The following is a 7,534-nucleotide window of genomic DNA, read 5'->3' on the forward strand; positions in this document are numbered from 1 at the left end:
AAAAAAAAAAAAAGGAGTGAAAAAGGAAAGTTTTAAGGTAAAAGTATAAAAACCAGAAAAAAAAAACGAGTACTCAGTACTCGTAAAGTGAAAAAGTAAACGGGTACTCAGTACGCGAACGATTTCCCTTCCCTATAAGAATGATCAGATCTGATCAACCTTGTAGGGAATCTCTCCATATCCCTTCCCTACAATGGAAATGATAGACCATAGTACATGACAATTTGGTGTTTTGAGGGATGAAGAGGGATAGGGAAGGGATATCCCTCTCCATAGTGCTAGCTCTAAGTCAATATGTTTAGATTCATTAACATTATACATGGAAAGCAATTTGAATATCCAGTGAATTAGAGAAGGGTATGTCATTGGCTTGATTTACCTTGATAAAACGCCTAGAAGGTGGGTGATCCGTATGAAATTAGAATAGCTAATTTTCAGCCTTTTGATTGTAATCCGCATGCAATAAAATAAAATAAGTTGCCGTATGAAATAAATGAAATACGTTTCAGCCATTCGATTGCTATCCGCATGAAGCATGAAGTCAAGGAGTCAAGGGACAGGATCAAATCACATATTTCACCTCCACATTCACACCGGAAGGAAAAGAAGATCATCAAAATTTTGACTTCCCGCTCCTTCTCCCCCATTTTTCTTTCCTCTATGTTGGATATTTTGAACTATTTCAAACATTCGCTTCCCCCTCAATTTCCCGCCGAGTTTTTCACCTAAATCTGTTTTATAAAGAACACAAATGGCATCACTTGAAACACACCAAGCCTCTCTCTCACCTTGAAATCATCGAAGCTCCCTAACCTTGAAATCATCGAAGCTCCCTGACCTTGAAATTATCGAAGCCCTTTCTTGTTGATTCTATCACAATCATCTCAGATCGAAGCTTTTGCTTGTTGTTTCGGTTCGCACAATCATCTCAGCTATGTTTTTCTTTCACCCTTGACAAAGTAATTTTCAGATCTTTATATTAGGATTTCAATTTGTGTTTTTTTAAAAGATTAGGGTTTATTTTCTTCTTCTCGTTTGATGTTTAAAATCTAGGGTTTATTGTTTCTGTTTTCATGATGTGTTTTGAGAGTTTATAATTTGTTCACTGCATAGCAAATATTTGAATCTCAAAGTTGTTGCTGATTTTGTAAATATAGGGTTTCAGATTTTATTGTGGATTGCTTTAAATCCCTAATTTCATTAATTTTGGTGTTGTTGATTGATGGATTCCTTTCAATGAATCAGTTCAATCTTCAAAACCTAATAGTTTAACCATCTTTCCCTCCCTCTAATTTTCTTGTGGTATTTTAATTTGAGTTTGCTGAAAATCCTTTTGTTTGGATTTATTCCTCTGAATCTCTCCATAACTCTACTAATATAAGAGAATAACACGGGAAACTGATCGTCTGTTAAGACTTCAACTGTGATAGATATGCTTGAGTTGAAATCATTTCTGAAGTCTTATTTCTACTTTCCATTTACATTTTTTAATATTTGCTTAAGCAAAATCATTGCTCTGTGTTCACTGCTTGACTGGTTGATTTAGCCTTAATCTCTCCATAACTCAAGCATACATCTTAAGCTCTGAGACTAGTGTTGGTGAATGAAGTTACTTTGATGCGCACTGCTAAAAGTTCACTGATTCAATATTATGATTTGTAATGGCTTGCTTGTCCTTAAATTCTAGGTAACGTCTTAGTGATCTTAAATTTGTGCTGATTGTGGCTGTTTATTGGATAATTCCAGTTAGACCTCTGATGTGACGAGACTGGCATTCTTATGTGTTTTCTAGTACAGAATGGAAAATGTAATACCAGTCAGTATGTTAAATTTACTTATTTTCTTCATTTGTAGGACACTTTTGCAGTACAACAATGGCTACTTGATGAGTTCTCATTAAGTAAACCCAAATGCTTATATACAGTTCGATTGCTTCATGCAGATACCAATTGAACTGGCGTCTAGGTATATCTTCAGTGATTCATTCTTGCGCACAACTAATATGAATTTCTACTATGCATATTCCAAATTGCATTCTCTCAAAAAGTACTTAAAACAGGTAAAAAAGAATTAATCGAAGTCATATGTTAATGAATTCTTAAATGTCTATGTAGGCCAGTAATCATATTGAATGTGTGTACCGAACAAGAACTCATTTCCAGAGATTTTCTGAATATGTTAATGCATTAAATGTCTATGTAGGCCAGTTCTTCGTAAAGTTGATTGTATTGAATGTGTGTGTATTGCTAAGTGATCCTGGATGCAGTACTCAAATTCTATTTACATTTCAAGATTACTCTTGAATTTTCAACTTGTTGGACCAATAAAATTTTGACGAGTGGAGCTGCTACCACTACTGTAAGAGGTGGAATACGAAGAGGATGTAGATCTAGGACTAACGCAAGGCGCAGCCTTGTTTGTGAATAGAAGAAACGGGGAGACACTAGCCGGAATGCGTTACTTATTACTGTCAGAAGGCGGAGGGGGTGGTGGACTAGTGATGAGAGGTAGTGGTACATTTGCTTCAACAGGGCAGTAGTCTAGTGTAGTACCATTCTTTTACTGGGAGCACTTGAGCTGATGTTACTCTGCAGTGCGCATTGTTTTGTTTTGCTGCAAATCTCAAATATTATCCCTTTCACATTGTTAATTCAATATACAAGAAGAAGTTGCTTCATTATAATCCCTTTGTTGACATTTCTTTGTAGAATATATTATGGATATCAATTTTTTTTTTTTTTGCAATACATCTGCCCATTACATTAAAGTTAAAGCTTATCTCTAAAGCAACATTTTTGTTCCACTTCATTTGATTGTGACAAGTCAAATCTTGAATAAAACCAAATCTGCACAAGCTAAAGAAAAGACCATTGCATTTCCATAAATTTCTTTTGAGCTGTTGTACAGAAGAGCAACTGACAAACAAATTAACCAGACCATAATATCCTCCCCACCACCAAGTTGTAGTACCCACTTACTCAGCCAACAAGGTTATATAACATGATACACTTGTTCCACGAGTACATGCTAGAGCCAAGGAGAAGAAATGTTTATCTCCAACAGAGCATGTTAATTATAATTGACAAGTAAAGATGAAAAATTTATCCCACACAGGATCCTCAAATATCAAACGGAGAACATCTGTCATTTGTTGTTGCACAACCACTTACTCCATAGGGTTGGGTGCTTGTAATCCAGTTATCGCTAGAGACACAATTCGAGCACTTCTTCTCCTGGGCGTTGATGAAGTACGAACCTCATGTGTCTTAGGCCTCCTATTCTCACTACTCCGGTCATAATAATATTTCCTGGTGCCTTTACCCTTCAGCTCTGCAACTGCTAGTGGATAGTCTTTGCGCCTTGACTTATTTCGCCATTCCTTGGTGCTGGGAATTTCATTTATCCAACCATCATATGAAGCAAGGCAGTTAAAACAACTGAAGTTGACTACTAATAACATAACCATATCTGACTAATGTGACTCGGAATATACATACATAAGTGAACTACTACTATATGTATCTGCTTATTTGGTTACATGACTACATATTCATACTTCATAGATATCTCTAAAATATAATCACTGTCGATGAAGCATTCTTGATGAATTGACATAGCCAGACACCAAAGTACATGAAAAGCACCAACAGAGTTGTTTGAGTAGAAGCAAACAGGAGTGCCTGATTAGTCTAATACATTACATAGATTATCAATAGAAGCCAGATCCTCACAGATTAAAAAATAAGCTAGCTGCTCTCCTTTACTACTTGTGACCCCTAAACTCAATTTCTGAGGTATCCCGCTAACTAAGTTTCTAGATTCAACGATGGTGATCAGAAACAAACAAACAAACATCCTTCTAATTGGTCAGTTTCACAATTAATGCAAATCAATAACACACATCAGTAACTTCATCACTTAACCCAAAAGCAAAAAAATCATTGATTATAAAATACCAAACAGGGAAACAAAAAATGTCGATTTGTCTTATTGCTTGGATTAACAGTAATGCTTTATAGTGAACATTTCAACCTTTGAGGCTTCCAACATTCTTTCCCTTAATGAGTTTTTTGCTTACTTCACAATTGATATTCTCATTATTTTGAGATCCAAAAACTTTATCAACTAATGTGAAAAAGAAAAACAAGATTCTTAGGTTAAGTTATCGGATATCGGATTTTTTTTCCGAAAAGTCCGGTAACTGAGAAAAAAACTTAAAACCATAGTTTTTTGTCTTTTTGAGTTCAAAATGTTCAGTGAAAAGTACAAACAAACAAAAGCACGTCTAGTAAATGCAAAAGAAAGTACACAAAAGCAAAGAAAGTACACAACATCGTAACTGAATTATACAAAGGAGGATATTTGATCTTTTGAACTCCAATGCAAAACCTCAAAACCTTCTTATACTACTACCAAAAGCAAAAAACCCTAACAAAATCATCATGAACCCAAACACAACATCCTGTAACCATAAGACCTTAACTTAATCATACCAAAAAGATGAGAAATGATTCTTACTGAGTCACTATCTATTTCTGGATGTTTTTTTTTTCTGCAAATAAGACCAAACACAACTCCGGTCTATCTCTCTAAATATCAAACATTAATACACTACACATGCAACCAAAACTCAGTAAGCAAAGACTATTAATAGAGACTTTTCATGGAACAGGACCCATATCCATCTCTAGTAGTAATGACCAATGTGTGTTATGATTGCAGAGACTAAATATACTAAGAAGCAAATTAAAGAAACCCAAACTGAACATAAAGTGAAAAATTCTTTAGAGACTCAAAACCAAAGAGAGACCAAGAATATCCCAACCCCCTAAAATATAATCCTGTTAAACTGCCCACCCCCCCACTTCAGAAATGTTTTATTCTAACTCACTGTATTTTACAATTTCATTATCCCAGCATGATTTGATAACTGCAAGTAATTCATACAAGCAACATTTAGATTGAAATCTAGACATAAATTATCTCCAACTAGTACATCTAAGCCTACCAAACCAAAAACGAAAAATCAAACCCAGAAAGCATAAAACACAGTATATCCAAATGGTGCTCGACTGCCTGTATGTAAAAAGGGTGCCACCTTCTCATTTCAATCTTCATCACTCAGCAATACATGCATCATCATAAAGTAAAGCTGAAACAATTGATCAATCAATTCATAACCACCTAGAAAATAATCTGGAGACGAGGCCTTACCATTGATCGAAGGGTTTAACAACAGTGATGATTTCAAATCAAGCAATCCCCAAAATTTGAACCCTCATAATTATGGTTCCGTTCTGTAACTTCAATTGTGAAAGTGTCATCTTCTAATTCAGTTCAACATGTGGAAATATGCATTTGGAAAGCAATAACTTAAAAGAGAAAGCATGCCGCATTGCACAATAGAGAGAGCTATCAGATGAATTTGCTAAAAGAAATCAAGATAATTTTAATTCTACTTTAAAATTATAAGGTTACTGAAACCCATCAAACAATAACCAATTGAAACCCTGCAGTCAATCATTTTAAATTTCAATTATAATCAAACATCAAGCTCCAATCGATTTGGGAAAACAAAACAAAATCCTAATTTTGAAATTCGCAATTTCATATATCCAGAAACCCTAATTTCAGAGCATCAATCATCTCAATAAACAAAAACATCATGCATTAGACGATTTTCACAAAATTAAACAAAGGGTTTAGATTACTTACTTGTCTTTGGATAATAAAAAGAGGTGTTCCTGATAAAGAGCAGTAGAACCTCAAAAAGATGAAAAAGCAGGAAGAGGAAGAAGAACGGTAAACAGCAGTAGAGAGAGGGAATGGGAATGGAACCTGGGTTATATAAACAAAGGTTTAAGGGGTGGAGTATTGTAAAGGTCCTGACCCTGGAGTTAAAAGGTCCCGACGTTGATCATCCTACTTGTCAGTGACCCTTGAAACCTTATTTAATTGCGGAAATTAGGGGGAGATCAAAAAAAGTATATTCTGGTTCTCAGATCCATAATTAATTTTTTATACCGTGACATCCATAATTATATGAAATTATTACATGAATCAATACATAACTGGTTATACATACTATCTTTTCAGACATAACTCGTTATGCATATTATCTTTTTCAGGGGTATAATTGGCAGCGCAACTTGGACATAACATATCTAAAAATCCGCGTCTTAGAATTTCACAAATTTTATATCATTGGAAATATTTTTAAAAGAGCTACGCAACGAGTACAAACAAGAATATCAAATTATTTTTTTTAACGAAAAAATCGGAGGTGATCCTCATTTTAGGGAATTTTTTTGAAAACTTGATTCTTAACCATTATGCAGTCACCAAAAACGATGCATAATACATTCTGCAGACGCATAACGAATTATGCAACCATTTTTTCGACTGCATAACAAAGTTATGCATCTATAGCAAGTTATGTAACCATTGTTTTGGTTGATTTTAGCCATACATATAAAAAATTGATGCATAATGCAGTATGCATCCATATTTACGAATGTATATTAGGTTATGCGTCTATTTTCTCGATGCATAATGCATTATGTAGCCATATTTTCGGACGCATAACAGGTTATGCAGGTTTTCTGGACTGCATAACAAGTTATGCAACAAATTTTGTAGATACATAACAGGTTATGCATCCATTTTCACGAATGCATAACATGTTATGAAGACAGTTTATCGACTGAATGACATGTTATGCAGTCATAACCACATCATCATCTTCTTTCATGTTTCATTAACTCCCACGCAAACCATTATCTTTCAGTTATTCGGGGGCTCTTGGTCAAAATCATGTATTTACACCATCATCTTCTTTCATGTATTTACACCATCATCTGCAATTAAACCTGCATAACCTGTTATGCAGCAAATTTTGTAGATGCATAACAGGTTATGCATCCATTTTCACAAATGCATAACATGTTATGCAGACAGTTTCTCGACTGAATGACATGTTATGCAGTCATAACCACATCATCATCTTCTTTCATGTTTCATTAACTCCCACGCAAACCATCATCTTTCAGTTATTCGGGGGCTCTTGGTCAAAATCATGTATTTACACCATCATCTTCTTTCATGTATTTACACCATCATCTGCAATTAAACCTTCTTCACAACTCATCCATATAATCTATAGATAACAACATAGACATTTTGTTGTAGCACTCATATCATCACATTCCTCCACTTCTCAATTGAACCCAGTTTTAATCCACATCCAAAAATCCTCCGCAAATATGTGTTGTTGTTGTTGTTGTAGACCACTGCTGCCTGCAATCACCCATCGAGTCGCTACAGCTTCATTGCATCTTCGACTTGGTCTCTGAAGCACAGAAATGCCGAAGTCTCTCTTCGTTGCTCACTCCAGTCTCCATCAGCAATGTAGTAGAGAATGACAGACACCATCTTTTTCAACTCCCCGTGTTCACAACGTGTAAAGATCTGTCTAGCACAACCACCAGTGGCTTTGAAGCTCGAGTCTTCTCCATTTGTGTCTGCAATTCTGCCC

At 35.2% G+C, this 7,534-nt stretch overlaps 1 long non-coding RNA gene across 2 annotated transcripts; it reads right to left on the reverse strand.

Annotated features, from left to right (window-relative positions):
• Positions 1–2,856: 2,856 nt before the first annotated feature.
• LOC113274735 lies at positions 2,857–5,901 on the reverse strand. 2 transcript variants are annotated; one of them, XR_003323187.1, is made up of 3 exons: positions 5,716–5,901; positions 5,215–5,303; positions 2,857–3,386 (listed from the first exon to the last, which is right to left on the reverse strand). It is a non-coding gene; the product is annotated as an uncharacterized LOC113274735 (long non-coding RNA). The 2 variants fall into 2 exon arrangements; XR_003323188.1 differs by having other exon boundaries at positions 5,215–5,297; positions 5,716–5,899.
• Between the last annotated feature and the right edge of the window lie 1,633 nt (positions 5,902–7,534).

Source organism: Papaver somniferum, chromosome 4 (genome assembly GCF_003573695.1).
Source record: "Papaver somniferum cultivar HN1 chromosome 4, ASM357369v1, whole genome shotgun sequence".
NCBI lineage: Eukaryota > Viridiplantae > Streptophyta > Magnoliopsida > Ranunculales > Papaveraceae > Papaver > Papaver somniferum.